The sequence below is a fragment of the Emydura macquarii genome, unplaced genomic scaffold, assembly GCF_026122565.2.
Source record: "Emydura macquarii macquarii isolate MOO-44397 ecotype Brisbane River unplaced genomic scaffold, CSIRO-AGI_Emac_v2 contig_1644, whole genome shotgun sequence".
Lineage (NCBI taxonomy): Eukaryota > Metazoa > Chordata > Testudines > Chelidae > Emydura > Emydura macquarii.
This window is the reverse complement of record NW_027131781.1, coordinates 5,138,057-5,158,920: the sequence shown is the minus strand read 5'-3', so window position 1 is coordinate 5,158,920 and position 20,864 is coordinate 5,138,057. Positions and strand designations below refer to the sequence as shown.

The following is a 20,864-nucleotide window of genomic DNA, read 5'->3' as shown; positions in this document are numbered from 1 at the left end:
CCCTTTTAAAGATGACACAGAAAACATATCTGTATAAATAAAAGATCCATGTTCTCAAACTCTGAGGAAAACTACATTGATGTACTAATGTATTTTAAGAGTTGAGAAAGTGTTGCTTAAAAAAAAAAAAAAAGATGAATTCCTAAATCCCATTAGAAGTGCAGTAATCCTGGGTGAGCGTCTTACAGAACACTCAGCTCACCACTTGCCTGGCTCTTCTCAGTTGGTGGCGCTTGGGCTGGCTATTACTGCACCACAGCTAAGGCTGATTATAAATATATAACCCAGCTGCTTTTGCTATGGGATACTGATGTCAAATGAGCGTGCACAATTATGTGTTGCATTTCTGTTGTTTGTGGGCTAAGTCTCAAGGCAGAGGACATATTTAAAATATGATGCTTTAGCCTATAAGAGAAACTGCAAGGATGTGCAGTCAACTGGCCAAATTCAGCCCTAGTAAGCAGGTGCAACTCCGTTAACTTCAACAGATGTTACGATTTTGCCACTTATCAGTTTGGTCCAGCATCTGTCTTGTTCCAGTGAATGCCCCCCAAAAACTCCCATGCAATATTAATGACATTTTTACCTTTCTCATTGCTGAGCCCAAGGTTGTGTCCAGCTCTATAATCATTCTGTTTCATTGGTGTGGTGTCCAAAATCTGAACTGACATCAACACTTCAGGTATAATGATAGTTTCTATTATGCTGTAGCATGCAGGCTTTTTTTTATTTAATAAACAATGGCAGCTGTTACCTCTCCTTTGATCTCCTATTTGCAAGTGAGAAACTAGTTGCTCTCCCACTGTCTTGCACAGATGAACGTTCATCCTGAGATATCAGTCTATGGGAGGGTGACAGATTAACAGATTTTGCTTATATCCAGGACAGAAGGCATTTTGAAACACTTCTGTTCTTCTCTGCATAAGAATAGGTTGATTTATGAGACAATGTATCCCCACAGCTTCATAGATGAAGATGTAGAAGAGGCAATTGCTCATATTGTGTGATCTACATTAGATATTGGCTGAGGGAAGGGTAAGGACATTCCTGAAATTCCATAGAGTGGGGAGTGTGGAATAAGAAGCCTTTCATCAGAGTCTGTGTAGTAAGCATGAGAGTTCTGAACTGGAGAGGGCTCCAGGGCCCGATGGGCATCTCGTTCCTGTCTCCACTGCTTTCAAAATTTACTAATTCAAAGATGCAGTAAGGCGGAGGGAGTTAATTACAGAAGAGACAATTGTTGTTGGGTTGTTTTCAAGGGTATGAAATGACCTTTTGTTTTACAAACTCCACATGGTTCATTTTAATTTACCTTTTCTGTTGTTGGTTTAGAACAATCAGTCTCCACAGCGTCTTGTTCCATAGTTTAAAACCAATGAGAGTTTGGGATGCATATGCCTTTATTTTTGTTATGGCAACTCCTAGTGACCCTAATCAGGGATTGGGCCCCTGTAGTGCTAGATGCTGTACCCACTATAGCAAATAGACAGTCCCTGCCCCAAAGAGTTCCCAGTCCAAGGCTCTGATTCAGGAAAGCATCCCCGTTCAGGACAGGAACTTAAGTTCATACTTAAACTACACTGAAGCCAATAGGACTTAAGCATATGCATGTACTTAAGCATAAACTTAAATCCATCCCTATTTGGGACAGCGTTTTAAGTGCTTTCTTGGATTAGGGCCTCAGTAACCTCCTACAATCCAAGAGTTTACAATCTAAGTATCTGATAGTTGTGCATTAATTAGAATGCTAACTTTTTATTACTCGTTCAAAATTAAACTGGCTATTCCTAAACTCTTGCTGAAAGGCAAATGAATGCTAAACACAGCATAAAGGAGTAAATGATGACTCAGGCACCTGGTGCATGGAATAAGTAGGGGTGACAAAAACCAGACACTTACATGGAGCTCTGCTCTGAAACCGTGAGTCTGAGGGCATCAGGCACCCCAGGTGGAAAGACAAGTGGTGGGAGAATGTGGTAGGACCAAGCACATCGACTTTGATTTAGGTTGTTAATAACAACACTTAATGGGAGAGAGGAAAGTATCTTATGTGGTTGTGAAAAATTTTCTTTCCTCTTGCAAACTTGATACTCCCCTTTAAAAATTAAATGATTTGAATTTAACTGGCATTATAAGAATTACTAGCTGCTTTTTTATGGTGTTTTTGGTCGGAAGCTTTCCTGGAAAGTTCAATTATTTTTCTTAATAAATCAAAGGCTTAGTTTTTCACTGGAATTTGGCTGCTTTTCCCAACCCTTGTTTTGTCCTCTTCAACCCTACCTTTTGGTCTCTAGCACTTATGATCAGTGTGCAGTGATCTGCAACAGTACTCCATTGTCCAGCCGCTGTTGCCTAACACTCCAGCAGCATGAGCTAGTTCAACAGGTCACACTGTGGCTCACAGACTGAGCTAATTCAACATCCTAACGTGGAGACATTTCTCCTTTCCAGTGATTTTTTCACATTGGGGACAGGAAACTGCTGCAGAGAGTAACCCCATAACAGATGTTACAGCCTACTATGTATAGAGATGCCTTTAATAGACAGGAACATTTGTTATCATGGTAGCATGTGTAGCATCCTCCCCTGCTACTGTAACTGCTTTATTCTTACATCTTACAGGCCCCACAGCAATCTGTGACTGACCCTGTAGGCCAGGAGGGAGTCATGGAAGCTGAGGGCCTATCAGTAGGCCGCAGCGTCCTGCCTCCCGGTCCCTTTGCCCTCCTTCAGGACAGCCCTCATGGTCTGGAGGACGAGGTGGCAATCCCCCCAGCGCTGCAGGGTGAGCTCTGCACCTTGTTCCTGGCCCCACGACAGTCAGCCAGGAAAGCGCGCAGCTCACCCTGCAGCATCTTGGGGGCCGGGGTCGAAGACCTCCAGCCGGGTCCCCGTAGCGGCCCTGCGGCCAACAGATGGGCAGATGGGGGGCAGACCCCCGACATGGCACCGATGTTGTGGGAGCCATGCTGCCTGGCATGACCCCTGGGACCGTGGTGGAGGGAAGACAGCAGATTTGGGTGGAAGGGGGAACTCAAATACCACCTCCCAGGAGTTAGTAGATGTAACGCCATAACCCTGGGGGCGGCAGCAATATGGGAAGTGGACGGGGAAGGGACAGGAGTGGTATTAAGAGTGGGAGTGGAGTCGGGGTTAGCGGCAGTGATGGGGACAGAGGCAGGGACGGGGCTGGAATCAGGACCCGCTAGTAGTCTTACCACAATGCCCATATCAGTGGTATTAGTTAATCAAGTTTGGTTCATGCATATACCCATAGTATTGAATCTGTCTAGTTGGTCACTAGGTGACTTTACTTATTGCAAGCATACCAAAATGGCTTCTATTTTCTCAGTGTTCCTCGTAGATAAAGTTGCAACTTACCAACAGCAAATGCAAGACATTACTCTGTTGGGAATGGGCGACAAATTCCATACCCTTAGAAGGAAGGGCAGCTTAAATCCTCTTGGAATTTTGGGGTCTTTAACAGGACTATTTGGTTCAGCAATGTTAATTTGGAATCGAATAGATGTCTGGAAAATTCGCAAACACATAAATTATGTATTACAGGAAGAAGTTACCCAGGTAATCAACCCAATTTTACAGGGAGTAAAGGGACTAACTCAGGAGGAGTAAGTTACTATTTATAACAGGAATGACATAGCCCAACTGTTTAATGAAACCCAAATTAAAATTAACCAACTGGTCACTATGAATGATGATCAGCAAAAGGACCAATCTAGGAAAGGAAATTATCTGCTCTGCATATGGAGAATAGGTTATAAATACTATTACAGATACATTGCAAGCTCTAAAACTGGAGAAGATTTCAGACTTAATCAAAGATGACCAATTAATAAGTTGGCATTGCCCTAGGTGTTTTCAAAGGCCGGGAAGGGAGCAATCTACATGTTTGGATCTATGCCAGCATTTGTCATTGGGAACAATGAGACAGATGGGATCTGTGATACCTCACCCCAACTGAGTCAGTTGTTCTTTTTCAAAAAATTGCACAATGGCATGGTCCTTGTATGTCTCATTCACTATTTCTTTGCCAGTGTTTGACCCAGACAAGGATGTGTGCAAGCAAGTGGCAGCTGTCTAGTCCATAGGTCACCTGGAAGATGACATCTACAGAGAACATGTCAATGTGCCTTCCTTGATGGTCTATCACACTCCAACTCAGACTGGAAAGTTCCACAGATGGCCTATTGCTCTGAAAAAGGGCCTCAGTACATCTATAGGTGTGATGTGTTCAAGACAGATACTGTCGTGTGGATTACAGGAAGAATTACAAAATGAATCATCCTCATCATGCCTAGTGAGGCTGACAAAGTGGAGAACTCCAATGGAGAGGGTGTCCTATGCTGGAAATGGCCAATTTTGCATGGTAACCAATCAAAGAAGGTACCACTATGGTCCCTTGGAGTGTTAGGTCACAGCCCCAAATTTTTGTTTTACTCCAAAGCAACCTACGTTAACTGGAAATCAAGCAATTTCCCTATTCCCACCTTTGAGAACATCACTACCATTCTATCTGACCCAGCTTATCAAGATTTAACTATCCAAAGTACACCAGCCTTCCTTGTTTATATTCTCCCATGAGGGTTATTATTAAAATCATTATTGTCTCAAGAAGAGACCCACCTCATACAAATTACCAATGACAGGGACAAGGCCAAACAGACTATTACCCAATTAAGGGATGAAACCAAGGAACCTTCAATAAGTCCCTGGGTAGAAGTCGGATTACAGGGATGGATTGTTGTACAGGGAATTGCAATAGGAATGATCTTCATCCTATTAGGATGCATGCAGTGTAAAATTAACAAGTATAAGCCGAAACCCAGACCTAACCAGGTACCAAATAATAACGTTGGAGAATATGTATCTATGGTACCCATGATTGTAAGGCTCCAAAACATGGAAGACCATCATTATGATACTCTTCCTCCACCATGAGCTGTAGAAGGAGGTAGTGAAACTATCCCCTCAAGCGATTAACCATCCATATCCACACTTGTGTGATGGGGTTCATTTTTGCAACCACCCCATCATAGGGGGGATGTCTGGGCTATAGGACTAACCTTCTTGCTTACATATATATACCTTTCCTTATAGATTTAAATATTGTTGTTTTATTAAAACAGAGTCATAGATTCATATTAAAGTATTATAGCTATAATGCAAGGTACCTGACAGGCCACATCCTGTATGAAAGCTAAGGCAGTTAGCATACATATGTTCTGGCCGCTCATGTGGGCACAACGGGGGGCCGCCCCCGCATCCTGAGCAGAGATGGAGACAGGCAAAGGAGGAGGAAGAGGCGCTGATGCAGGGGCCGGGCGGTTAGGGTTGCTGGCGATGGCAGGACCGGGGATCTGGGGATGCCCATGTGCTCCTCCGTGCCAGGCCAGGGGGCAGTCCCTCCGGACATGCCCCGTCGCCCAGCAGAGGAAGCACTGGGCCTCCCCCAAGGAATAATGAATTCGATATTGGGCCCCTTTTGGGGCACCAGGAAGGCCCCCTCAAGGGCCTCCCCATCACATGCTGCCCTCCAGCTGGATCTGGACCTGCCGGCAGAAGGACAAAATGTAAGAGAGGGCAAGGTCCTTGCAGCCCAGCAGGAGAGGGCTGATGACAGAAGTGGGCTTCCCCAGGGTGGAGAGGAGGGGGAGCAGGGCGGCGTTAGGGAGGAAGGGCGGGACAGAGGTGAGGACCACCTGTACGCCCAGGTCCTCCAGGGGCTCTACGGGGACATAGACATCCCCCACTGCCAGGCCCTTCTCCACCGCCTCCTAGGCGGCAGCCTCCGACGCCAGAAAGAAGGTGATCTTTCCGTACATCTTGGGGGCCGACACGAGGGCCAAGGGCCCCCACCACCTGCGCCAATGCCCGTACGTAGGTCTCCATGTGGGGCAAGGCGGCCGCCAGGAGGCAATGGAGGCCATGCCTCCGGGTCAGGGTGCGGAAGGGGCCTCGGCCACTAGAGATGCTGCTGGAGGTGGTGGCGAGGGCAGATGACGAGGCGGTGGGTGGGAGGGATAGCGGCTACCTGGGCCTATGCCCTGGGAGCCGAGACAGAGGCACCCCCAGAGCTGGTGGAGGTGATGTGGGGGGGGGGGGGGAGAGGAGGCATTGGCTGCCAGGCAGGGCTCTTGCCCTACTTTTTGCCCCGGCTCTTTTTGCCAGTTGAGGAAGCTGTGGCAGCAGCAGTGGAGGTCCCGCCTGTGCCTGCTGCCGCCCCAGTGGGGCGGTGGTGGCAGTAGATCCAGCAGCAGCTGGCAAAGCGGTAGCTGCAGGGGTAGATGGGGGAGCAGGCTGGGGGTGGGGGAGCAGGGTTGACCAAGGGGGCCTCCTGATCCATTGGGGGGGGGGTAGGAGGCAAAGAGGTGGGTCAGTGCTGACTGCTCCTCCCCACTCAGCTGCAGGCAGGGGAGGAGGGTACTAGTAGGGAGGGGCTGCAGGGGCAAACACTGCGGTGGAGAGGGGGCTGGGAAGGGGGGGTGGGATGGCTAACCTCTCCTCCCCGCTAGGCTGCATTCAGGGGAGGAGGGCGCCAGCAAGGAAGGGTGTCAGGGGCTGTATTTAGCATGGGGGGTATACCAGCTCCTCTGGCTGCACTGGGAAAGGGGGTTACAAGAACATCGGGGGGTGCAGTGAACGGGGAGCACAATGAAAAACGGGTTGCCGCTCCCCCCTCTCCCCACAGAGACAACGGTACCTCCCCCCACCCCACCCCACCCCTGAGCAGAGATGGCACAGGCACTCAGTCCAGAGATGAACAAGCCCCTCCACAGCTCCCGGTGCAGTCTTGAGTGCTCCCCCAGCAGCAGTGATGATGGTCTTCCTGCTCCCCCTGATGGGGAGCAGTAATAGCAGCCACAGGCCAAGAAGGGCCCCTCCCCAGGTGGCAGTGGTGGGGTTGCAGCCACCCCCACCCCTCCCACAGTAGGAGGGTCAGAGAAGGGAGGTCAATAAGCCCCCGTGGAATGTTCTGGGCCTTGTTCCTTGCAGGCTGAGCAGGGGTTACTACAGCTTAATTAGGAGCACCTGAGGCCAGCTAAGGCCCAGGGAGAGTCCTGATAAAACCCCTGCTCCAGCCAGCTGGGGGAGAACTGGCAGTATGTAGGAGGAGTGTTATGCTCCACCAGAGGAACGGGACCATGAGGCAGGTACAAGAGAACAGAGAGGGGGAAAGAACTCAGGGGAAAGAAGTTCAGTTGCAAGCAGTGTCAGTAGCACGTAGTTGCTATTCATTGGGCCGCTGGGCTAGGGCCTGGGTCTCTCCCCTCTCACTGTGCACTATAGAGGCACTGAAGTCCAGAAACCGGGGCAACAGGTGGTGCCCCGACCCACCCCGTGAGAGCAAGTGCAGGACCCACCATAGCAGAGTGGACAATATGTCACAGTAGTCTTTCTTGGAGCCGTTGCAAAGCCAAATGTTTAAATACTAGCTCACTCTATGACTCAACAGAGGTAGTATAAAACTTTGGTCCCTCATATGTCTTCTTAAAAATGTCTCAACTTGTGCAAAGGTTTTATGTCAAAGCTGCTCCTGATTATTATGCAGGGAATAGTATGTTGAGAATATGTTGGAGTGTGAGACTTCTCCGGCCTTTATAGTTGGGACTTGGTGTTTGGCCTGAATGATTTTCCTTGTAGTAGAAAGAAAAGGGTAATTGTAAGTAACTTATTGTGAAATCCCATATAGAGGAGAGGTTTGGGACTCAAGTATCTTTGAGCAGTGGCTACTGTTTGGCCTAACTGCAAAGACCTAAGAAAATATATGGGCTTTAGGTAGGTTGATGGTATCATCTGAACCTAAATCCTGAATCCAAATACCCCTGAATTTTGGGACAGTTCAGATCTGCATCTGAATGTGTTGCTGGCCCTTATCTAAATGTAATGATTTGCGTCCAAACCTCACATTTAAGACCTTGTGCAGTTTTTAGTAAGCTTGGATCCTGATATGAATAGCCCATCTCTTTCTTGTGCCAAAAAAAAACCCAAAAAACAAAACGTTCTTATGACCTCTTCTAAAGATCAGAAGAGAGTGAGTGAGTGTGTACATTCAAACTTGTGCCCTCAAACTTTCTTGGTATCAAAGGTCTATTGTGAGTTCTCCCTTGGGGATTTTCTTTTCAGATGAAGTTAAAAAAATGTGTGAAACATACAAAGCCAGATTTTTGTAAAGTGAAGCCCAATGTCCGAGTGTGTAATCTTGCTTTTGCATGTCTAGTGACTGCAACTGTGTGTGCAAATTGGGCTTTGCAGTCAGTTCTGGTAAGTCCTTTTTTTGCATGCCTACTTTGCCTGCTGATCTCAAATTTGGCCTGGAAAGTGTGAAAGTTAGTGTCTGTATTTTAAGTAGTTATTTTTAAGTCACCCAGACTTAATTAATTTATAGATACTACTTATTTAGAGTGTGATTGATTGATAACTTGTCCATACATGCTGAAATTTTCAAAAGCGCCTACATGACTTTGAGAAGCTTATCCAGAATCTTTTGCTAGTGATTAAAATGTCTGGCAGTACTTTGCTGGCAGTCACTGTTTGAGTATGTATATCTGCTTGCATTACATAACCCCAGATATAGGAAACTGTAGCTTGATACACAGTTTTCTATCCAGTTGGTTTCCTGCAGTGTGTATACATAATGCTGGCTGAATTTAACCATATAAAAACATGATGGGAAAGGTTATTGTTTAAAAATGTTTTCAGAATTTTGATAGCCCATTTATCAACTGATTTACATGTTTAACCAGTTAATAGGTTTTCCTTTTCAGCACATGGGGATTTCTTTGTTTATGTTAACTGAGTGGCTGTTTCTGCAGTGGGAAGAACTGTAATTGACTGATAATCTATTCAAATATGTGGAGTTTGCTTTGTGATGCAATTATATAGCCTGATCCAGCAAACCCTTATTCACAAGAGTAGTCTTCATTCATGTGAGTAGTCCCATTGATGTGAATGGGTTTGCTTACAGGATAATGGGGCCCCAGAACTGGGCTTGTAGTGATGTGGATGTGGCTTAATAGCACCTTGTGCAATGGTGACTGGGTAACGTATGGCTAGATTTAAAAAAAAAAATATTTGGGTGCCTAAAGATGCAAATAGATACCTAATAGTATTTTCAATGGGAGTTTGATGCCTAGGCTCTTTTAAAAACCCCACTGGGCACTTATTTGCATCTTTATGAACCTAAAAACCTTTGCAAACCTGGCCCTATATGTGCTTCATTAGAATGAAAAGGTTTTTATTAATGGTGTGTTTCTAAAGTAATTACTGAATTAATCTCAAATAATATAACTTTGAACATATACTGAGTAAATAACATTCAACAGCTAAAGCAAAACTCTGCTAGGTTAAAATATATATATTAACCAATGAACAAACAACTATCCTTTCATTATAATTAATTAATTATATAGATATAGATATATATAATCTGTCACATCTTCTGTTATGGGAAAGTTCTGTAGAATTTAATAAGTATGACAACAGCTCTATAGCATTTGTAACCAATTTAATAGAGTTATATTCCTGCTATAAAATTTTTTAGGATGGTTCAGAAATTCTTTTAAAAAGGATCTCCTTCTCTATTAAGTTCTGTAGATTTTGACAGTAATTTCCTTAGAACCCTATACATTTCTATAGAACCCTTTAAAATTCCATCACTTTGGTGTGTTGCGCAATGGAAACAAACTTTTCCTTGGGTTATTTGTAGAGCTTGTCAGAAACTTTCTGATGGAACGTTCTTCTGTCAGAAAATGCCATTTTTTCAAAACAGAAATGTTTTATGGAAATGTATCAATGTTAATGAAACTTTTGTTTTGAAAAAACCCAAATGGAATGGTTTGATTTTCTGTTTCAGAATGGCTTTTCATTTCAGTTTTAAAATATTTTGAAATTGGAACCAAACATTTTTATTTTATTAGAACAAAATATTTAAGTTGATGTGAAAAAACACTTTAAAAAAATTGTTTGACAGGAAATGTCTAATTTTAAAAAAATTTTGTTCTGTTTTGGAACAGAAAAAATCTCAATTGTTTGGAATTTCTTGCAAAACAGAAAATCCGGTTCCCATCAAGCTCTAGTTTTCTGTGATCACAAAGAATTGTATTTCAGCTTCTATAGCACATAGTTATCAGCCTTCTCAATATAAACATCCCCCTCCATCTATTTAGATGTTGACCCCAATCTAGAATGTTTTCTGTCTGGAAAAGTAAAAAGACCACATGAAGAATTAATGTAGAACTGCAGCAGACCTAAATAATCCCCTATGCAGGCTTTTCCCACCCAGGATACATGAAGTTTTCATAGTCTGTACTTGCAACATTTTCTTGTAATGAAGGAAGGAGACAAAGGAGTTCTCTAGCGCTTATGGAACTGAAAGCTCATATGTTTTTAGGAGATCCATGGAAATTAGATCCATCAGCACTGAGGCTTTCTATGTGTATGTTGCTCATGTGGCAGCAAAGTTGCTGCAGAAATTAAGTCTTGCCAAGTCTCATGATTTTATCGCAAGTCTCATGACATTTGGTGGTTTATTTTTTTTAAATAAATCCCAGCTCCTGGAGTCATGTGACTGTACGAGGCTCTCAGCTCTTGTTTAAAACAAAACAAACACAAAGTATGTTTCTAGCCTTTATCTTTCTGTAGAAATACTGGAAAATGTAAACACTAAAGGCTCAAAAAAACCAGAAGGCAAATAAAAAGACCCAAAATGTGTTTTTTTAAAACCTCATGATTTTTAAGACAGTCTCATGATTTTTGGGGCCTGACTCATGATATGTGTATATTTCAAACTGGCAATATTCAGCACAGTTCCAGCAGGCTGCCCCTTGATCCCCTAGTAGCAAGGATTTCACTTTACAGTGGTGCAGACCATATCAGTTATACAGGTATATACTCCAACTTGTACCCCAGAGCTGGATGAGGAGAGACTCGAGTGCTGTGGAAAGTACCTGGCCCTGCCCTATGCCTGTCTGTGGAGAGTGGTCCCAACAGAGGACACACTGCTGGTCATTACAGGTCTGCGTGATGTGATTCCTGCCACTCTGTGCTTGTGGCACTGCTTCAGAAATGCTGAACTACATAGGGGGCATCAGCAGCTATGTTTCAGCATCTGTCAGTTGGTGTCTGTTTGCATCGTCGTTGTCCTCCTCCGACAGGGCCTTCGATAGGTCAAAAACGCTGCTGAAATGTCCACCAGTCCCTCATGGATGCTCTGCCTGTTTCCTGACATAGGCGTGAAAGTGCAAGCGGGACAAGGTCTTTGACTGTTGCAGGCTCTGGTTCTCGGGAGGGGGCAGATCCAAAAGACAGCTCAGAACTTCACTTGCTTTCTATATGCAGTACGTTTGGCATCAAAAATGCACAGTAACTTTAAAAACTATCTAATGGTTTTTTGTTTTTTTTAATCTGGCTTGCTGTTCTGGATGATGTTCAGAGATCCTTATCTACATACTTCTGATGCAACATATGGTACAACAAAATATTTATTTCAGAAGGACAATTTTTTGTGATTAGCACCTTATTTGCATGTGTAAAACAAGCTGCTATCTATTTTGTATCAATACAATCTGGCTTCTTACCAGATTTTTTCATTCTTATTGTTGCACAACAGAAATGTTCTTTGAAGTCCTGATAAACTTGCAAGTCTGAGATCAAACATCAATACATCGGAAATGAGCATGTCAGAAGCACATGTACTTTGGAGTTAGACACAAGTTTACTGGGTGAAAGGCACCACAATTTGAAGGGCTTGCACACAGCCCACCATGGCACTGAAATCTGGCCTGTGGGGACCATCCCCACCACCTGTTACTTGGACTGTGGAGACCGAGAGAGACTAACCAGGAGATGGAGACACGTGCACCTTGGTGAGTGGCGTCTAGCATGGGGCAATCCAGGTACTGGTGTCAGAAGGGATAATGGGTAGCAAAATGTATGTGGCACTCTGGCTGGGTATGTTCAGGTCATGCATGGCTCTGTTTAGCCTCATAGTTTCCCTAAACTTGCAGCTCTAGAGTCCTAGAGTTTAAGGCCAAGAGGAAACACCAGATCATCTAATTTGACCTCACGTGTATCACAGGCCACTGACCTCCAAGTTATTGAGCCCAATATCCTGGACTGGACTCAGTTATTACAGCCTTCAGGAGACCAGGTGTAGTAGGGACTGAGGGGCTCCAATACCCAAGGACCCTGCAATGGCAGGAAACTGATTGGATGAGATTGACCTAGATGATCCTAGCAATGTGACCTGAGCCCCATGCTGCTGAGGAAGGCAACCCCCCCGCTCCTCCAAAGGCCCCAGCTGATCTGTCCTTCCTGATACCAAAAAGCCACCGCTGACACAGCTCAAGCTACTCTATGCTCTTTTAGTCTTTACTTACTGCATTGATGTTCTGTGCCATGTTTGCCTTTTCTTTCTGACGGTGTGGTGTCCGTGTCCCCGCGTGCGAGGATTTGTGTTTGGCCTGTTGAGGAGGGTAGTAATCTGTTAACTTGTGTCATGCAGGTAGCACCCTCCGCCTGTATGGAGCCTGGCAAAGCAGGTCCTGCCCTGAAGAGTTTTCAGGTAAGCTAGACAAGTAACACCAGGCAGATCAGCTGCGTTGCTGGAGTGGGAAGGGAGGCAGAGGGCTACCAAAGGAAAGGGGGTGGGGGTGGAAAGAAGAGTATGTTGCTGCTCTTTATGGGAAGGTTACATACATGCCAGGAAACCGATTTATTTTGTTTAGAGGGGTTTTGGGGATGTTTGTGCAAATATTATTTCTTAAACATGATCTGACCATAGCGACCTTTGTTTTACAGCTGGTTACTCGCTGACAGCTATTTTGCATCATTCTGTATTTTGCCTTTCTGAAGCTGATCCTTCTAGAAGACCTGGTTAGTCTCTTTTTCTCCGTTTCCTGCTCCTGAGACAGCATATATAGAGGTCAAACCTATCCAGTATTTCCTTTAATTCATGCCCTACTTTTCTGTAGAATTTTAGTTTTCACCTGGCTTTGTGCAGTGGCCCAGATGTAAAACAATGATCATAATCATATCGCGTATGCAGAACGTGATTTTATTACTATTCTTTACAGTGCTTGAATTTCTTCCATCTACACTTAGCAGTTCTCACTATATATTGTATATAGATCCTAAAATGTTGTTTTTACTTTTTTAAAAGCTGCTCTGAAACATTAGACAGATGAATATAGTACATCATGTAGCTTAAGCCCCTTGATTCTTTTCTGGTCAGTATTCTGTTCTCCTCTTATACTATAAAATCCCAACTGCTGGGAAGACAGAGTAGATAAGGTCATCTCATCCATTACTGCTGTTTTTGAAATATAAACGAATTCATTAGGCACAATGTACCCATAGACAGAAGCTAATTATTAAGATAGCCGCAGCAAATAATGCAGTTCAGAAACAATTAGATTTGCGTTCCCATGTTGTTTAAAACACTGTCAATGTATTTTGCTAAATGTGCTAGCTTTTGAAGCTATGTGAATTATGATCTAAATATCACAATATTTTTCTTCTGTCTTTGACTCTTACAACTGCACATGGTTATCTCTAATGTGACGTGTTTATTCATGTATAAATATATACACAGACTCATTGAAGTATAGATCGGGGAAACTGTGCTTCTGTTATGTTCAATAAGGCTTGCTGTTACTGCTTTTTTTTTTTTTTTCAAATGCATAAAGAAAAAGCTAAGTTGATAATTAGGTAAAAAACATCATAAGATCCATGTCTATAAGGCCAGCATGGCCCAGAACTACTTTTATTTGTGTGAAATTCTGGTACAAATGTTAAAGATCATGGCTACTTACAGTGGTTGCTAGGCTACGCACAGAGAACATTTGGGTTAATGACCGTTAGGCCCAAAGCCGTCTGCTCAGTCTTGCAGGCCCTGAATGGAACAGACAAGTATGCTGGAGTTGTCAGGACCATGGCTGACACCAGGGGCCACCTGCACTGCAGGGTTATTAGAACATTTCATGTCAAAGTGTTTGTGGCGTTGGAGCAAACAGACCCAATTAACAGCCGCAAAAGCCTCTCTCCAGTCATCCATCACTAACACTCAAGATAAAATTTGACATAGTTTTTTTCCTTCACAAAACTCTAATTAATGTAAATGGTTTTACTAAGGGACTGTGGCACTGCTGAAAAGGCAGAGGAGGATCCTGCTTGGGTAATCCGCTTAAATATTCGTCCATTTCCTGCCCTTGTTGCTCCTAACTTCCCATTGGGAGACATACATACTTTTAAAAAGTCTTTATCTCCAATTTCCTCCAGGTTTTCTAATGTGTTCTGTGTGAGATTCCTTTTCAAAGCATAGGCTGGAACTGCTTGTAAACTTGGTGTAGACAGGAACTTTTAAATATAGAGTAAATATTGGTTTCCTTTGGGGGTGAGTTTCACATGAAAAGGGTGCGTCTCCAAAAACAAGAAGCTATTCTTAATGACAATAATTACCTTTTATTTTTAAAACTCAAACATCCTCACTAAGACATGCACTAAAACATTACTTCCTGTACTATAATGGCAGCTGTGTGCTGTCTGGGCAAAAATGTAACACCTTGTTAATATATATAAATCATTTACATATGAAGTAAGCAGGAATCTAAAGTTATACCAATGACTACATCGATGTAAGATAAACTTTGAGTTATTGGTCTAAGCTCACACGCAACCATCTAGGGATAGAAGTTATCCCAGCTGGACGCAGCATTTGTGAACTCTGTAGATCTGTGGATGATCCGCTTTTGTCTAATCCAGAGTTCGCCACTCAGTTATTATTCAAGCAGAACCACCATTGATCTGAATGGGACTTTCACTTGAGTTAGGGCGTATGCCCTGATTTTGTAGTGATTTGCATGTGCTTAATTTTAAACATACAAGTAATCCCCTTGAGTTTAACCTTTTCAAGTGCTTAAAGTTAAGTCTTTGCAGGTTCAGGGAGCAGGTAAGGGCTTCATGATTAGGCCCCTCTTCATTAAGGGTCCTTTGGAGTTGCCATCTCAAGTTGACCAGAAGCTTTGTAGTCTTTATGGACTCCTGAATTAGGTAGAAAGGGCAGGTGGTGGAGGAAGATCCAGCCTGTGAAAGATCTCTAAAATAATTGACAGCCTTTATTGTCCTTTTTTACAGAAACAACATACCTAGAAGCCAGGCTACCTTCCTGGCAACAATCAGCAAAGATAGAGGTGGGGCTCAGAAGAAGCAGTATAGCAAAGGTGTTTGTCCCAGAGTCTTGTTCATATCCTGTGTGCTACCCTTGAAAATTCCCTCTTAGCTACAGGATTTCAAGAATCTGACTGAAAGGGTTTTAGCAGGGATTGTAAGCAGCCCTGCATTGCACACAGGAAAACCTGTTCTTTGAAGCTGGGATAATTCAGAACATACATCTGTTACCTTCTAGAGCTGTCAGGAAATGGCTCTCCCTGTCCTGGCTGTGCGCATGTTCCAAAAGATCTACATGCCTAAATCTGGAGTTTGCAAAAGTGCATATCCCTTATCTGGACTTGTGTCAGGCAACCTGGGCTTCTACCTTTATTTTGTGATCAAAATAAAACCGGAATCTTAAGAAAGACCACAAACATGCTGCTGCTGCTTTGATATTAGATGCAAAAGTGGCTCATGAGATCCGAAAAGCCTCCTTTCACCCCATGAACATTACATGGACCATGTCAATCTGAATATCCAAACGGAGGGGCTGGATTTACCTGTATTAGAAAACCAGACAGTCATTTGAGCCCTGGCATCAATGGGAATTGCATTTGGCGCTACAGCCAGAATTTTCATAAGGGCTCAACACCCACAACTGGAGAGCTCCACTCCTATTTAGACACCAAAAAAGTGGCTAGATGTTCAAAATGTCAGTTGACCAGACATGCCACCATTGGAGCTGCTGGGTACTGAGCACTTCTGAAAACCTGTCCCTTACTTAGGTGCCTAAATGGGGGTTGAGGTCTTTTGAAAACCTGGCTATTAAGTGGGTAGGGGGTAAAATCTTCTCTTCACTAGGAAACGTCCTTCTAGGAGAAGCATGTGTTTACTTGCCTCTACAACAATATGTAATCCACTAAACCCTCTTTTTGTCCCATGACTGCAGAGGTGCTAACGGGCCACTCGACCTTAAATGATCCCTTAGAATATGTGCTAATTACTTATGCTAAACAATCTGTTCCACCTTGCCCTTAGCTGTGGCACTTGAAGAAGAGCTCTGTGTGGCTCGAAAGCTTCTCTCACCACCAACAGAAGTTGGTTCAATAAAAGATATTATCCCACCTGCCTTGTGTCTCTCTCTAATACCCTGGATCAGCACAGCTACACCCACACAGCATATCCCTCTAACCCAGCCAATTCATGAGGGCATCTAGCACTAAATTCCTAACAGAAAATAAACACACTATTCAAGGGTGTCACTGATTTTTTTTTTATTGCATAATTAATACAGTTGAGAAAATAATTTTAAAATGTCACTTTTGGCAGTTGCTGAGATTTCTACTTAATGTTTCTGACTTGAATGCTACTATTTCTCCAGTGCCGCTCGCTCATCCAACATTGCTTACTGTTGAGTCACAGAAACCTATAAAAATCTGAGGGGTGGTGGGAGACAATTTTGTGAATCACACATCATTGGCCTACATGCTCTTAAAACAGCTTTTCTATCTCACTTCCACATCATAGGCAGAGAAAAAGCCAATTGAGCTACAATGTCTCAATTGAATTCATTTTCTGTTGCCTCCTTTTGTTTTGCTCTAGTTCCCATGACAATTATAAGATCAATTTTGATAAAATAAAACGTTACAAATTACACTGTCAGATTACCTCAGTACAGGAGGCCAGCATTTCGGACCACAGTGTTACTGAAATGAAAAGTGTGAACATTACAGGAATTTCCACTCGATGGAAAAATGTTATTGTTGGATTCCTTCAGGATGGCTTGCATATAAAATTCCGATTCCCTGGTGAGTGACTAGTGATTGAGACCTGCACGATTCTCATCTTAATTTTTGACTGTGGTAAACAGAGTAAATTTACTTCCATAAATGACCTCAAGCTGCAACTGACATTTCAGCTATAAGGGCTTTCATGGTTTTCTATTGAGCAAGTAAATAACTATTAGCAGCACTGTGCATTATAACGTTCTTGTCTCTTTTTTTTTTTTTCTGGATTCTGTATTGCTTTGCATAGGAAATTGTAAACAGTATTTTAATGATCTGCCCTCTGTAGGATGAAATGAGAACACTCCCTATGCCACTATCCTCTAATGGAGGAAACTCCTTCAACTCAAGAGGTAGGGAAATGTGCTTTTGGAGCAAGAAATGAGTTTTATCGTCACTTTCAAAATGAAGTTCAGTGTCCTTTGTGTGCAACATGGGGACACCCATGAAGTCCAAGGCTGGCATGGGTTTGTCTTTTTAAGACCACTCTAACTCCTGCTATTGGCAACTTGTAAAACTATGCCATGTTGGAAGAATTTGTGTGGTCTGTACCAGGCAGACAGGTTTGCTTCTACTCTGATTACTACAAGGCTGTTAATCCTATATCAGTAAATTGTTAACTTCCCTACTCTTGGTTAACTTGGAACATAAATATGCTCGTATACAGGGAGAATCTGTGTGAATCAGCAAATGGTTTGATCAGTTTGTTGTTCTTCTGGCTGGGCATATTTCTCTTGCTATGTCTAATCTAGAGTTGACAGTTGCAGGAAAGATACAAATCCAAACCAAACACTGTAAGGAATTTGAATAGAGCAGAACCTCAGTTTCCATTTCAGTGCATCCCTATCTCTTGGTTTGTTAAATTCAAGTGCTCCCATTTGTCAATGTCATGATTACCAGGAACACGCTCTCCAGCCGTCTGGTTTTTTGGTCTTTTTTTTGTTTTTGTTTTGTTTTTTTGTCCATTTTCTGTCCCAAATTAGAACTGGCTTGAGGCAAATAACTGAAATAAAACAGACTGCTGAATTGATTCTTGAGACTATTAATATTCAATTTAAACTTTTGCTACATACTTGGAAGTGCATAATAAATACTGCTGCTCAAATCCATTCTTTAAGTGGGGTTGGTACCACTACCAAAAGGAAAGTCACGGTTGATTGTCCAATCCAGCAACCAGGATACTGAAGTCACACACAGTATTACTGGTGTCCTAGAAAGTGTCCTGTAGTAGGGTTGGCTGAATTTTTTTTATAACAATCTAAAATTTCTGTGTTAGGGTTAGGAAATGGCTGCAAGGATAATAAAGCATGAGAGACACTTTTGACTTCAAAAGTGAAATGTAGCGAGGTGGAAGTATTGCACTATGCTGCTTCAACCTTTTGGTGGTACCATAAGGACTTGTTCGTTCAAGCAAAGGGGGCGTTGCTATTAATGGTTATTGTTGATTTTAGAAGAAGGAGATGTGGCAGTCTTTGTTAAACTGGTGAGTTGAGTAGGAAACTTGTTATGGAATTGGCAGACATTAATAAAGTCACCTTTAAACTGGGCACAAAAATGCTGATGTTTGGAAGTTAAGCTAAAGTTCACAGGACAGGAGAAAAAATTAGCTTTTGGGCAACTTGCCTTTATTCAGTAGTTTGTGAAGATGGGGGTCTCATTAAATGACATCCACAAGAAGCTGACTACTTATGGAGGTTTTGTAGAGAATGCTACATACAGTACACAACCTTACAGGTGAAAGATTGGCCCATTGCTCTGTTCTCTGGGAGCTAGATGTTGCTGAGAAGCTGGTGGAGTCTCAAGTCTAGGCCCTGCAACTGGATTAGGGGGCTGACCCATGTCCCAGCTGGTCCTAACTGATTTCTCTGGGACACCACGTAGGCATAAACATCCTTGCCCACAGGGATCCAGTTCCAAACACTGGGGCCTCTTCATGTAAAGTTACTGCCATATAGTAACCGTGTCATGGGTGGGGGAGACAACATGTGGGGGCTGCTATAGCAAAGTAGCAAGTGAATGGTATAGAAGGAAGGTAGCATGTTTCAGGCACTTACCCATTCTGGAAAAGAGAGTGCTGCAAGAAGGACAAAGATTACAGGCCCATCCTAGGAGATGGGTCGGATGTGACCGAGTAGGTGATGCCACATTAATCCTTAAGAAAAATGCATCAAACTTATCTTGATCTGAATCCAACAGCTTCATAAGAGAGCCAAGAGTAGCAAGTTAATGCTGAAATCTTACAGCTCTGTCTTATTCAAAGAGGTTAGGGTATTTTTTCAGAAAGAAGATAGAAGCCACCTCTGTTACTGTAGAGCCAAAGAAGGAGATCCTCTTCAAAGGGAATGGTAGTTGGGCACCTAATTCCCCTCTGTGCTTTTGGAAGCTTCCCTCAAATTCCATGAGAGGTTATTTTTCATCATTTAGTAATTTTTACCTTGAAAATCAAGTTAAAGATCTCTGTGGTGATTTTGGAGGGCACCATAACATTGTCAGAAGAATGGGGCCACCTCTAACCAGACGCAGCCAGTCACTTGCAGTCCATAAACTGTGAGCTACTCTCATATGTCCATGTCTGGATAATGATAGCTGCTCTATTCGGAACATGTACATGCTGAGCAGTTTCCCTCTTGAACACTAATAAAGTAGCAGGAGGAAAAAAGTGCAATAATTTATTGAGCAGGGATGACGGGAAGAAATGAGGTAATATCTCAACCAGACTGCTGAAAAGCATTCAAAAATACTGAAAGGTTCTGAGCCCAACCCTTCTCCCACTGAAGTCAGCGCAGGTTTTTTCCATTTTTCATGGCAGTAGGATTGGGCTCCTTATGACATGTTATATATTTTTTAGTGTGGTACTATAAATTACTTTCCCGCTTCTCCAAAGATGGCAACAGATCTTTTCAAAGCACATTGTGAAAACCATTGTATATGCCTCCTAAACTGCTTAGCCATATGTAGGATAGTTTAATACAATGTATATTTTTCTTTTCTCTTTCCCTTCATTTTTCTTTTCGTTTGCCAAAGACTGGCAAACTCAAAATCCCTCCTTTCTATTTTTCAGGTGAAAGGATGGCAAGTGCACTTAATAATATATTATATGGAACTAAACTCATCTTTCCAGTAAGTTAACTTCCTGTCTCTTTACTAGAAAACTTTTTTAAATGCATTTGTAATTTTCTTTAAACTACTTTTTAAAAATAGTTACGGTTTTTTGGGTTTTTTTCCTTGTAATTTCATGATAGTTCCTTTCAGCTCTTTATTCACCTCTTAATAATCAAGAGAAGATTTTGATTCTTCAGGGTCTGGAAGTAGCAGCAAACTGCTTGTTTAACAATCTATGTCCACCTGAACTCCTCCACACTTTCTTTTGTACTCAAACTACACAAACATTCAGTCAATTATTTCTTTGCCCCGTGTACTGTGTTGGCATTTCGTTAAGGGCTTTTGTTCATTGATTTAGTCAGCTGGTGATTGTGCTCTTCAAGGAGGGTGTTTTATTCTAATGAGTCACTATTTTCTTCTGGGATGGAAAGTAATAACCAATGTCATGTTCCGTCAAAAGTGACTAAAGATGTCATCGGAAAATGAAAAATCCCTTTGTTTTCTAGGGGGTTTGTGGGCTGTGAAGTTTCCAATAGTTTGGCTTAAGTGTGGAGAGTTGATCTACACAGACAATGAGAGAACTAAACTGGTTTAAATTCATATCTATAGTTCGTTTGATGTAAGACGCCACTCATTTTGGACACTGTTCTTTTGGATTAAGGGTGTCATTTTTGGATTTAGTTTAACACCCTTAATCCGAAATAAGAATAATCACATAGAGACATGCACCAAAAGAACACAACCTGATTTTTTGTGTGTGAGAGTGAGAGTGAGAGAACCATAGTGACCCCACGTATCTTGTTTTAAATG

At 42.8% G+C, this 20,864-nt stretch overlaps 1 long non-coding RNA gene across 2 annotated transcripts; it reads left to right on the top strand.

Moving 5' to 3' along the window:
• The first annotated feature begins 7,121 nt into the window (after positions 1-7,121).
• Positions 7,122-20,137, top strand: LOC137158304 (uncharacterized). Of its 2 annotated transcripts, XR_010921358.1 has the most exons (6): positions 7,122-7,172; positions 11,630-11,885; positions 12,524-12,583; positions 12,820-12,894; positions 17,242-17,305; positions 20,014-20,137. It is a non-coding gene; the product is annotated as an uncharacterized lncRNA (long non-coding RNA). The 2 variants fall into 2 exon arrangements; XR_010921357.1 differs by lacking the exons at positions 17,242-17,305; positions 20,014-20,137 and having other exon boundaries at positions 12,820-13,084.
• The last annotated feature ends 727 nt before the right edge of the window (positions 20,138-20,864 follow it).